Raw genomic sequence first — 12,896 nt, 5'->3', positions numbered from 1 at the left:
AGGAGGAGGATGGAGGATGCTGTCATGGGCCACATCACAACTGCCATCCCTCCTAAATGCTCTGAAGGTGCATGTGGCAAAAGAAGATGGAATTTGGGGTACAAGAAAGCAAAGAAATGTCTCAGCAGCATTGAGGAACCTTCCCTAGCAAAGTTTCTTAGAAAGTGTAATAATGTAAACACTCAGCCATTAGAGGAAAAACTTACCCTTTGTGCCACCTTCCCCGCCATTAACAACATTGGCAGCCCTATTAAAATACAAGTCTGATTTGTGTTTAATGATCTTGAAAGGAAAGTAATTGCTTGAGTATTACCATTCAAATGTTCTTAGCCAGGCAGATAATATTTACAACTAGGTTGTCTTTTCTGAGAGGGCAGGCAGGCAGGCAGCTCTCCCCAGGCGGGTGGAAGCCTAGGCTGGGAAGAAGTGACCTCAGCAATTGGCTTGAGGATCTCGAAGCTCAGCATGTGTTTTCCTTTCTTTTTTTTGACTGTCAACAAACTCTTGGGTTACCCCTTTCCTTCCAGGAAGGGAATGTGGCGAGGAGCAATTTTATGGTACAACTTGAAGTACCACCAAATTGTCCCCTGGGAGAATAGCAGAAGGCATTTGTGTTGTCAGTAGTTCAGGGATTTGAGGAGGGCAGACTGTAAGATTCCCGAGAGAAGAATGAAACCAAATCAAAAAGCAAGGACAAAGGAGAGATCAAATGAAGTCATAACCCAAACAGATGAATTTAAATATGAGCCAAATCATGTAATAATGTCAGTTTTCCTTCCCATAAGCAGCTTTGAGACTGGAACATCAATCTACAAAGACAAGTTTGCTGTTACAGGAAATACACAACTGAATGCATGGAGACCATGCGATAGCACAGTGTTGACCACCCAAACTGTGGATATAAAAAACAGTTCTCATTCCAAAACCCAACTTGGCAACCTAATAGCTGTACGATCTTGGAAGAAAGTAATTTACCATCTCTGAGCCTCAGTTCCCTCATCTGAAAAATCAAAATGATAATTGGACCCATCTCAAAAGTTAATCAGAGATATCCAAAGAGATTCTGGAAGCAAAGGACTTTGCATAGCTCTTGGCAAAGAGAAAGTGCTCAACCAAAGTCCTTGATTATTATTAATATTAGAAAAAGTGAACAAGATTCTCAGTGCCCTTAGTACTCAGCTTTGCATTATCACTATTTGGATACTTGTGGATTTTGCATGTTCAACATTAATAGCTTCTAGGTCTTCTGGCTGCGTGCTCAGTTCTTATCCTGCGTCCAAGAGGATGCAAGAACCATGGCAATTTTTGTCCATTTTAATGACGATAAAACTGTAAAAGCATTACCAAGGCCATGATCCCTCGGCAGACCTTAGACAGGAATGAGTTTGGTTTGGTCTGGTTCAGCGTTGCTTCTCCCAGGCCATGCAGCCTTCTTCCATCACTACCTACCATTTATGGGCATCTCTGGCCCTTTGAGCTAAGAATCTGAGCTGGGGGATGGGGAGGCACAAATAGTGAGAACTAAAAACTATTTTTTTTTTCTGAATCTGGAAGACAAGAAAATATGGCAAAGAAAAATCATCTCATCCAACCCCCAGATCATGGGGTGTTAGCCCCAAGCAAGAGGCTGAAAATGGCAGGTAGATCATTGTTAATATTCCGAAAATACCATACCTCAGCGTTTCTTCCTGCCACACCTGCATAGGTGTGGTGGTGGCCAGAATAGCTAAAGGTTGTGTCTACAAGGAGTCACTTTTAGACTTGCTTGTCACAAGCAAGTCTAAAAGTGGCTCCTTGTAGAGTTTTCACGGGTCAAGAATTCCATGGGGCAGGTGGAGTAGGGTGATTTCCTGGGTGTCCAAGAATGACATGGAGACACAGGACCCGAAACCGCTCCCCGAGTCTCCCACAGCTCTAGTGTGGCGGGAAGGTGGCTGAGAAAGAACCAAACCAGGAAAGCCCTTGAGGTTAAATGAGAAGTTTGCAGAAGGGACCCCCCAGGAGCTAACAGTCAAAGCCCAGAGTAAAAAAAAAAACTTCATAAGACACTAGAGAGGACCACATGATGATATTAACTCAAGGCTAGAAGAGCCCATTTCCTTGTCTCTGCCCACCCACATCCCTCTGAATAAAAACCCAATTCCTGCTTTGAAGGGAAAGGCCATGAACTGGCCGAGATTATGATTCTGCTACTTAGTAGGGGCAGAACTCAAAGTGTAAAATAAAGTTTTGCTATGTTCACGTACAGAAAAATAAAGACCTGTTTCACATACATCTAAGTTTGTGCTCAACGAGGTTCCAGTTAATCTTTTTTAAGGCAACATCCTCTGATCCACCCTGGCATTCTGTGCCATATGCCTTTAGTGACAATTACATTGAAAAGGGTTCTAAAAGGATTCTGAGAGAAGGAGATTCGGGGCAAAATGAGGAGGAAGCAGGACATTTTATCATTTGTTAAATTATGAGACCTGATAGTGTATGTTTAATTTTTTTAAAGCACAGACTATAAAATAAGATATAGTGAAGATCACGTATGATATGATTCATTTCCAAGTCAAAATAATAATCGTTGGTTAACCTGGGTAATTTATACGTACCATGTGCTATGTGTACAAATCCCATATCAACAAACTGTTACCATATCTCCTCCAGAGAGAGGAGCAATGATATTCAGGAACCAAATTAGCTTATCTGAGAGCCACACTCCCCGCATCTAATGGAAATGCAGCGGAAACCCAAACAGTGTGGCTGCAGAACCTAGGTTCCTGGCCACCCTGCTCTAGGGCCTCTGTTAACATGGCAGCCGTGTGTTGTCAGTGGCCCAGCTCTTGTAAGCTCACTCCAGGCCTCTGCTCTGGAAGGGTAGATCAGCAAAAACTTGCTTCCACTCAGTGACTTTAGAAAGGGAGACCTGCCTTCAAAAACTGCTCTGGACAAGCTCCAGTTTGAAGCCCGAGTTTGTTTTAACACAAAATGTTTGTTTCATGAAGACAAGTGCCAGTAGCTGTTGCAAAACACAAGAGGCTAACTAAACTGTAAAAGGCCAGCCAAGGTCACCTCTGACCTAAGGCTCTGCTCAGAGTGGGTGTGAAAAAGCAAAATACACTTGGTTATAATGTCAGTCCCTCTCTAAATAAGCCATGTGTGAGAATGTGGGTCAAAGTTCATTTGTTTTAGATCAGGTATGAGAAGGAAGTAGAGAACATACCTCCTTGGGGTTGGGGGTATTTCTTCACTCTATAATTTGACATTCAGAATTGATTACTCAATATGAGTAGATGAAGTCAATTAAGGGCCACAATTTTCATTGCTAATAAATGACCATTAGATAATAAAGCCTGATGGTGGAGCTACCCCAGGGGTGTCCGAGTTACTCGGCCTGAGGCCCAAGCATAAATTTGTTACTGTGTGTCCTGCTGCCACCAAATAGAACATTCTCACCTGCTGCCAGGCACGGGGGTAGGGATCTGACGAGCTTCTGGGTTATTGTTGGACATAAAGTGGTTTGGCTCTGGGTCAAAACAAATTTGGCCCTTTAGAGTGTCTAAGGATTGGGGTGAGTGCTGAAAAACAGTGACAAGACCATAAAAGGTCCTTTATGAACGATTGTGTTCTCAAACGACATTGAGGCTGGTGTTCCGTTCACTGGCACTGACCTCAGAAGTGTCATCTCAGAAAGAGCCTGAGGTTGCAGAGAGGCTGTGCTATAAATGGATGCTGTGCAGCTGTGAAGGGAGCTATTCTGGGATCCCAGGGGGTCTCATTTGTACTTCAGGTTAGGAAGCTTCCAAGTAGAGGAGGAGCCTTCTGTGGGTGATGGGGAAAGGCCAGACCAGACCAGACATAGCCCTCCTTTCTCCATACCCCCTCTCCTGCTGGGACCACCAAGCCCCATCCCCTCTTTCTTCAAAGACTCCACTGGCACAGAGTGCTGGAGCTCTGTGGGAAGGGAGGAGAAACAAAAGGGAGAAGAGGGAGCACATTGTCTCTGGGCCTAGAGTGTTTGGTGAAATTGCTTCCTCTGCTGTGTTCTGGATTAGATTGTCTGACCTTTGTAGAGGCGGGAGGTGGGGGGGAGGGGAGCGGGGAGGTGCCAAGGCCTCGGGCTCTAGTTGCCTTCTGCATCCACTTCAGTGGCTTTGAAACAGGAAGTAACCTGGGAGCCGAGGCGAGAAAACAAAGTATTAGACTCATCTTCACAGCTCAGCTCTGGCCCACGCAGAGGGGCAAAGAGGCTGGTTCCGTCTCCCTCGTGGTCCATGTGCCACAGGCTTAAGCCTGTATGGCCTTAGAGCCCTCGGAGCACCAAAGCACCGAAGAGTGGCTCTTCTTTCCCTCCTCTTCTTCCTGGCTTGAAATCACCTCATTGGTCGTGTTAGATTAGAGGAAGTGGCAGATCGACGGAATCCTTTCCCTTTAGCTTATGCTTAATGGATCACTTTAACGGCTGCTATCTGAAAACAGACCATCGATCTAATGGCGCAGCTCACGCTGCTTAAGCATGCGCACATGGGAACACGCGGACCTGGCTGGGAAGGCTGCGGGACCATGTCCTAGTCGTGTGGCCTTCGGCAGGTCTTTTCATTTCCCCGGGACTCAGGCCGTCACTTACAAAATGGGGAAAATTATTGTTTCTGTCTCCTGGGTTTGCTGTGAGAGTTAAATGTGGCAAAATACTTAGTATCATGCATGGCACATGATCAGTGCTCCAAAAATGTAATGTCTTACATTTTTGTAATGGATATAAAATGCCCATTCTCACTGATGGATAGAGAGAGGGAAGTAATGATGAGGTTTGGAGCTGCATAAGGACCTTAGTTCTAACTTACCTTGTCATTGTTGAAGGACCCTCTTGAGCCAAGAAAAAAGACAAGAAAAGCGACAAGGTGGGAAGAAGGGAGCAAGGAAGTAGTCAAACTTCCTTTGCCTTCTATGTAGGCCTCAGGCTGGTCCTGGCTGGTAGAGCTCTCAGGAGCTCCTGATACTGATGGCACAGGATGCCATGTGTTTAAGAAAGATAGATACCTATGCCTGTGTTCAGGTTTCAACTTGTGAACAAACCTCTTGGCTCTAAAAGAGAATTATATCAAGAAAGCTACAAGGAACTATAGAAATAGAGTCCATATCCTCTCCTTACACATGAGGAAATGAAGGCTCATAGAGCCTTCATAAAAAAAAAAAAAAAAAAGGACTTCTCCGAGGTCATACTGTTTAAGAGCCTGCACAGAGAACCAAGTCTTTCTACTCTAGCGCAGAGCTGTGTGAAGTGCTGCAAATCCAGACAGTATTGTTAGACTGAATTTTTAGAAAGCGTGTCGAGTCCAGCCAGGTGGATTTTTGTTATTGTTTTTAGGTATGATCAATTTGGATGCTATGAAATGAAGTCTTTGACTTTTCATGGAAAATCTGGAGTTTGCAAATATCGCGCGTGGTGGTCTGGCTTTTATTGTTGCTTAAGAAAGAAATCTTGTTAGCAAATGGTAGGGGACATGCACTCAGTCCCATTAAAGAGACCCACAAATCTATTTAGGAAGCAGCAGGCATAGGAGCTTCCCCAGCATTCCAAACAGATCCAATAAGAACTCTCTAACTTACCTCACTAGCCACTTGCAAAAGCCCAGAAAAAGCAAATGAGACAACAAGAAGTTCCCTATTGTTGAAATGTTGGATAAACAAGGGCCCTGACATCATGCAAGTATCAAGAACCAGATGGCTACCAGTGGAAACTTCCCCAAAATCTAGCTGCTTCTGAGCAAGTATGGAACTTATGTACCTCTCAAAGAATGTCTTGATTCTCAAAGGAACCCAGCTCATTGTCAAGGCCTTGATCTCGTCGAAGGTCATATGACAAAATCGTCTGTATCCCCTCTGTAAAGGCAGATATTGAAACTATTATCTGTTGTGCTATTCTGTGTCTCTTACAGAAAGTGTGACCTTCTATTATGCAAACCGAGACACTTTGAGCATGAAAGGGAGCACTATTAACAAGTTTCTTGAGATAACACGTTTAAACTGTGACTGTCCTGGATGCGTGGTTACCAAAACTTATAAAAATCAACATGATATTTTCTTCTTGAAATGTAAAACCTGGAAGTATATGTCTTTGAATTAGTGCTTTTCTTTTATATCAGGCAATAGGGGAGGGAGTAAAAGCTATGTAATCTGATCTTTTTCCCCTTGCCTGGACTGCTAAGAAGTGCAGAGTTAAGTTCTATACCAATTACAAAAATCACCCCTAGCTTCTGATCCTCAGTACAATTATCTTCTCATCATTTTTCCCAGCCCATTCTCTACCTTCAGCAAACAATGCTCCTGGATCATGCCCTCTACGAACCACATCACAGTAAGAATCTGATCTTTATTTTAATAAGCTACCTCAAAATCCTTTGTAAGCAGGTCAGCGAGCACATATCCTGAATTTTCTAAGACAGTCTGATATCATGTATTCAGCTTTATTTTCCTCATAAACTATGTGAAGTTCTAATAAATCCCACTATTTTGCCTTCCAAAATGATTGTTTCATTAAGCAAGCACTTGTTGAACTCCTACTATGTACTAGAAAGGTGATAAAGATATAATCAATCAATAAAATTGACAACAATTCCTCCCTTTGTGAAGTGAGGGAGATGGATAATAAATGATAAACTCAACAAAATAAGGGACTATATAATTTAGAAGGTGATAAGTGCACTGGAAAAAATAAAACAGGGTAAGGGCAGTGAGGAATGTCAGTGGTTGGGCAGCACAATTTAAGTGGGGTCATCAGGGTGGGCCTCACTGAAAGTAGAGTGAACATACAATTTAACAATCAAATTGGGAAACTTTTAAGAATTCAAGGAGAAGTCATTCGTAATTTCACTGGGATTATGGGTGAAAACTAGGACTGTCCTGGGCAAACAGAGACATATGGTCACCTACATTTGACCAAAGACTTAAAAGAGGTGAGAGAATTAGTGGTTCAGGCAGAGGGAACAGCAAATTCCAAGGGCCTGAGGCCAGCACATGCCTAGCAAGATAGAGCAATAGAAGGACATTCAGCATGTTTGGAGGGAATGAGCAAAGAAAGAGCTGTAGGAAATGGAGTTAGAGAGGTGTTGAGGACCCCAGATTGTGTGGGCCATTGTAAAGGCTTTGGCTTTTCTCTGAGAAAAATGGGCAACCACAGCTGGGTCTTCAGCTGTGAACTGGCTTACATTTTTCCAGGATTCTGTTTGGCTGCTGTGTTGGGAATACACAGTAGAATTGCTGAACAGGAAAGCAGAGAGACCAGGTGGGAAGCAGTAGCAGAAGTGGTAAGAAGTCAGATATTGGATAGATTTTGAAGGTATAACCAACAGGACTTTATGCTGAATTGGATTGAAGTGTATGTGAGAAGAACCAAGAATGATTTTGAGGTGTGAGGCCTGAGAAACTAAGAGGAAGGAAGTAGCATTTATTAAGACAGGAACGGCTTTGGATGGAGCAAGTAGAAAAGAGAAGTGTTGTGATGGTCAGTATGGGTCCTAAGAAATTCGAGATGTCTATGAGATGGAGCTGTCCAGCAGGCCATTGGATATACAAATCTGAAGTTCAGGGGATAGGCTAGAGAGATACATGTCAGAATCTGTAGCATGTGAATGCTATACAGAGCCATAAGAAGGATGACTCCCCAGGTCTCCCAGACCACTTCTTGTACCTCGAAGAAATGCAAAACACTTTTGCAGATCAAACTTTTGTTTCCAGCCAAAATAAATCACAATGCTCATCCTTCAAGGCCCACCACCGACCTTAATTTTTCATGAAGTCTTTTCTAATTACTGCAGTTCCTATGGGACCCTCTTAATATATATAATTGTCTGCCTCACTGATTCATCAATTAATAACTATCTATTAAGCAAATTCTGTGTACAAGGCCCAGTGCTGGGTGCTGTGGAGAATGAGAAACAAGAACGCATGGTTCCTACACTGGAAAAACTGACATCCAGCTGAGCAAACAGAACGAATTTTACTCAAAGCACTGAAGATTATCAGGTTCTTTAAGGAGTCGGAGTCAGTGACATAGAGGAAGTGCATCTTTAGTTGAGTCTTAAATTTTTTTAAAAAAGCAGCTTCTGGAGACATACTTTTGGATAATCGGAGTAAATGGTCTCTCTCTTAAAAGTATTCTACATCTAAAAACATGTACTTCTATGACTATTAATAAACTAAATTTTTCTCCAGAAGAGGAAGACTGGGGTGGGGTGGGGGGCACTTTGAAAGTGGCAGCCTAGATAGAGAAAGGAAACCTGAGCAATGTCTTGGGGGGCAGGAGTGAGCACTGATGGGAGAGGAGATGGGGAAGGATAGGTCTGGAACAGAGCAGCAGAAAGTGAGTCTGCGCGTAAAGGAGCATCAGAACCCAGCTTGAGTTTGATGCCACAGGCATTACAGAGTGACATAATCAGCGGTTGTGATACAGGGTAGACTGAAAGAAGGAGATTGGTAAAAAGTAGGGGTCAAGTTCTTGTCATTATCTAGGCATGAAGTCATAAAGGCTTGACCAAAAGGATTGATTAAAAATGAAGACTAACTGCAGAATAGGAGACCTTTCAAAGGAAAGAAAGAACAATATGGCAATGAAGGAGAATGGGGCCAAGAAAGGGAAGCAGGATGCCAAGATTCCAGGCATGAGAAGAAAAGAGCAGTGGTGGGGGCACTAACTGGCAAGGGCGTGGGAATGGCGTTGGTAGAGAAAAGCTCAGTTAGAGCGAGTCGTTTGAAGTTAAGAGTGCAGCATCGAAGAGCAGGAGATGGATAAGTGGGAGTCAGCCGTGGAACCATGTTGAAGTCATGGGACAGGATAAGCCCAAAGGAGACACCCTTAGAAATCAATGACGTGCTTAGAAATCAATAAACTGTGTGCATCTGCATGTTTTATCTCTCCGACTAGATGCTTGACATACTTCTCATTATATCCTCACAATCTGTTAGGAGGCAAAATAACATGGCAATTAAACATGTAAGGTCTGGTATCAGACTTCTTCCATATGAGTCCTGGGTCTACCAAGCACTGTCTCTAGCTATGTGACCCTGGACAAATTACTGAACCTCTTTAAGCCAGAATTTCTTCAACTATAAAATGGGAGATACAATAGTAATTGCCTCATAGTTCTGAAGAATTGTGAGGATTAAAACAGACTTGGCACATAGAATGTGTTCAATCATTTTGCTAGTACTACACATGGCCACGTCTCAATAAATAGTCATTGATAACAGTGGAAGTAGAGTCCATGGAATTGATATTTAAAACCACGCAATCCCCTAAATCAGCTTACCAAATAAAAAGTTAGAGGAGAGAATGAACGTTTCTTGAACACCTACTATATGCCAGACATTTTGCTAAATGCTCAGTTGACCCTCACGAACAACCCCAGAAGGTAGTTTTTATCCCCATTTTATAGACTGGAAAATAGTGGGTCATAAAAGTTAACAAATTTGTCCAAGGTCATACAGCTAATAAATGGTATGTATTTGTATGCATTTAAAAATTCTGAAAAGATATGCTCCAAATTGTTATCCTTCTGCTTTATATAGCTCCATGTTATTTAAAATTTTCAACAAATATCTATTGCTCCTATAATCAGCAAAAAATGGTACTTCCATTTTGGGGTGGAAGGGAAGCAGTGGGTGGAGCCGGGCAATCCTGGACACTATCTAAAAATGAAAAGCCTCAGGGCTTCCTTGTGGAACAGCCAGCCTCTGCCCCAAAGTTACCCGGAGCTCCAAGGAAGAGGGTCAACTCTGTGCAGCACTGAGAACTTAAGAAATCAGGAGGAGAAAGACCAAAAAGGAAGATGGGTGAGCGTGTAATGTATTTGAAAGACATTTCCATATAAGATTGTTAAAATAATAGAAAAGTTTTCATGCTTAAACGGATGAACTTCCTTAATCTGTCACATACTCTTAATCCCCAGATGAGATGTCTCTATTCTTGAAAAGTGGACACGACGTCCTTAAATGTGGATCTCTAGAGCCTTGCACAAGGCGCAAGCGTGATTAATTCCGTAACACCAAGGTATGTTTAAAAAAAAAAAAAGGAAGACTCTAGAGACCAGATTAACTCTGAGGTCAAAAGCTTGTTCTCATCGCATCAGATAATTCCCTTCTGAAAAAGTATATGGGAAAATCCACTGATGAGAGATAAATCACCTCTGTAAAGAATTGTTTCAATTAACAGAATTCTGCTTTTAAAAAAACATCTCTGTCAATACCATGTTATTTGTGTATTTTGAATATGGTAATAATAGCAGATATGTCAGATAAGTTACAGGCAGTTACTTCATTTTTAAAATGATTTTTAAATTACTGTGCTATGTTTCAAAGAATGTCATAGAAGGGAATTCATCTTTTACAGGAATCAGAGAGCTTTGCCAGACTCCCAGGGAAAGCAAGGAAGATGAGGTGACTTAAAGGCAATTTGAGAGAGAGAGAGAGAGAGAGAGGAAGACAGAAAGAGAGAAAGAGAGAAAGAGAGAAAGAGGGGCGGGGAGGGGAGTGGGAGGAAGAAAGGAACAAAGAAAAGAAAGAAGAATTTCTATGAAAGTTTATATTTCATATATTCCCTTCTAAAAAAATGTTGATTCTGGCAGGTGAATGAAAATATAATTTAAGTCAACCAACAATTAATTTCTGAACACCTACTGTGTTCCGGGCATGCAAAAATGAAGATGTTGACTCTCTTCTCAAGTAGGCCGTAACTGATTGCAGTACAAAGTGATAAACTCTACACACACACACACACACACACACACACACACACACAACAAGCACGGCACAAATACACATGCACAAAGTCCAGTGGGATAAGAGTTGGGATAGCCATTAATTTTTTAGTAGGCCAAAATGAAGGACTGAGGTCAAAGGAAACCACTAAGAGATGCCTTGGGCTGAAGTTTTCCCCGCATATCAATGATCGATTTAGCATTCATTTGCATTTTGCTGCTCATAGGACTCTTGAGAGTCCAGAAATTAGTTCTGCTATTCCTAACTTTGCTTTAAGAGCCCTGCTTGCTATTCTTAGCTTTCAAACAAAGTCTGGTGGGAGAACAGTAGAAATTCTGCACCTAAGAACAGATTGAACAACTTTTTAAAAAAGAACAGATTCAAGCATTTTTCTCAGAAGTCAGGCAAATCTTAAAACTTTGAACCTGAGAGAAAAGAGGCAAGATTTAAATAAACAGCTTCTTCCCTCCAAAAGGAAACTGATGTTACTTGGTAGATATGGAATAGCAAATCCCATCCCACTCTGCCTTGACCTCTACTCCCTTCAAAGAAATACTGTCATTCAGCAAGTGTAGGATCCCTAAGAGATGGAGATGGTAGAGGCAGGGGTGCTTTGCACACTTAGCAAACATTGCATACAGCTACTTCTCTCGTGTTCCACCCCCATCTCAATGCTGTTGGCAAAGTCGGAGACTATGAAGTTATAACAAATCAACTGACAATCTCCCAGCTCACCTACAATCCTACCTGAGTCCACATGCCCACACACTGAAAATTAGGTTGTTCATATGTTCATCATGGTGGTCTTCAAGATCAGTCCAGCTTGTCTGGGGTGACAAGAGAGCTCCCTGACTTGATGGTAGTGACCCAGATGATGAAGATGGCTGTTCTTTTTCGTGAAAACTCTGACAAGTTCATCAGTTTTCCATGCCTGCCAATAAGACCAACGTTATTCCTTGCAACCTTTGACTATTTTCAAAATTGCAAATCCTCAGATCTCTGAGTTAAAACACCTTCAGTCTTTTCCAGTGAAGGAGTCACTGATGTCCCTAGTGCTATCTGGCTCTTGGTTTTTCTTTCCATTTGCTGCCTCACAGGCATTTAGATAATAGTTGTCCTTATTTGACCAGAGAAAGAGATTAAGGTGCAACAAAACAAAACCTTATAAGCCTTGATCTTTTTGGATGACCTCTTAGTTAGCAACCTCTCCTCTGCCTCTAATAAAGGGGTGATGTGTTTCTTTATCAGTTCCTTGTGTGTGGTTAACCTAAAGGACAGTCATCTATTGTCTGTATATGTCTAATAAATTTGGCCTCTTCGTTGGGCTGTAGTACTAAGCCAACTGCTTCAAGAAGGACAGATTCCATCAAAATGGTGGATACAAAGCATCATTGTGTGGCTGAATCCACGTTGGGTTAGGTTCCTGGAAACAGTCTCTTTAGAGTTTCTGTCTCCACTCATGAGTGAATTTTTTCCCCATGCCTTTCAGATTACCAGCTTTCAAGGCCCATGCTCCCCTAGGAAACCTTTTCCGGTTGTTTTAGGAAAAGGCATGGCAGGCAGCTCATGAAGATTAGACAACTATCAACATGGTGGCTTCAGAGGAGACCTACCAGGCCTCAAGCACTCATTAGTGGTGAATCCAGGTTCACAGTGATGGGAGTCAGATGACAGCCCAGGAAGTATCTCTAGGGTCTGCCTGTCATATTGGGGCACACCAAAAGGGCCCGATTCCTGAGAAATGAGGTAGAAAGGTCCACCTCAATTTTGTGGCAAGAACAGAACAGGAGAGTGGGAACCAAAATGAAAATTTATTCCTAGGTATGGAAGCTCATGGGGGTGGGGAGAGCTATACTTTATGGAGTAACTCGAGCCGAGAGATCATCATAGAACACATGTTCTTACTCCACTTAATATACATGATTATTCAAAGAACAATATGGGAATTTGGAGATCCACCATAGTACTAAACGAAGCCAGTAGATAAGAACATGGAGCCAGGAGTCTGGGTTCAAGTCCTGACTCTACCTGTTACCAGCTTACTTAGATCTAAACAATAGCTTTTCTAACTGTAAAACAGAGAAAATAATACAGCCTACCTCCCTGAGCTGTTCTGAGGTTTCAGTGAGATAATGGGTAAAAGACACTTTTCTCCA

General features: G+C 42.3%; 1 long non-coding RNA gene across 1 annotated transcript; it reads right to left on the bottom strand.

Moving 5' to 3' along the window:
- Positions 1-4,077: 4,077 nt before the first annotated feature.
- Positions 4,078-11,665, bottom strand: LOC120605507 (uncharacterized). The gene is made up of 3 exons (XR_005653645.1): positions 11,488-11,665; positions 5,774-5,868; positions 4,078-4,156 (listed from the first exon to the last, which is right to left on the bottom strand). It is a non-coding gene; the product is annotated as an uncharacterized LOC120605507 (long non-coding RNA).
- Between the last annotated feature and the right edge of the window lie 1,231 nt (positions 11,666-12,896).

This window comes from Pteropus medius, unplaced genomic scaffold (assembly GCF_902729225.1).
Source record: "Pteropus medius unplaced genomic scaffold, Ma_sr-lr_union100, whole genome shotgun sequence".
Lineage (NCBI taxonomy): Eukaryota > Metazoa > Chordata > Mammalia > Chiroptera > Pteropodidae > Pteropus > Pteropus medius.
Note: the sequence above shows the minus strand (reverse complement) of the source record. Positions and strands in the feature narration are given on the sequence as shown.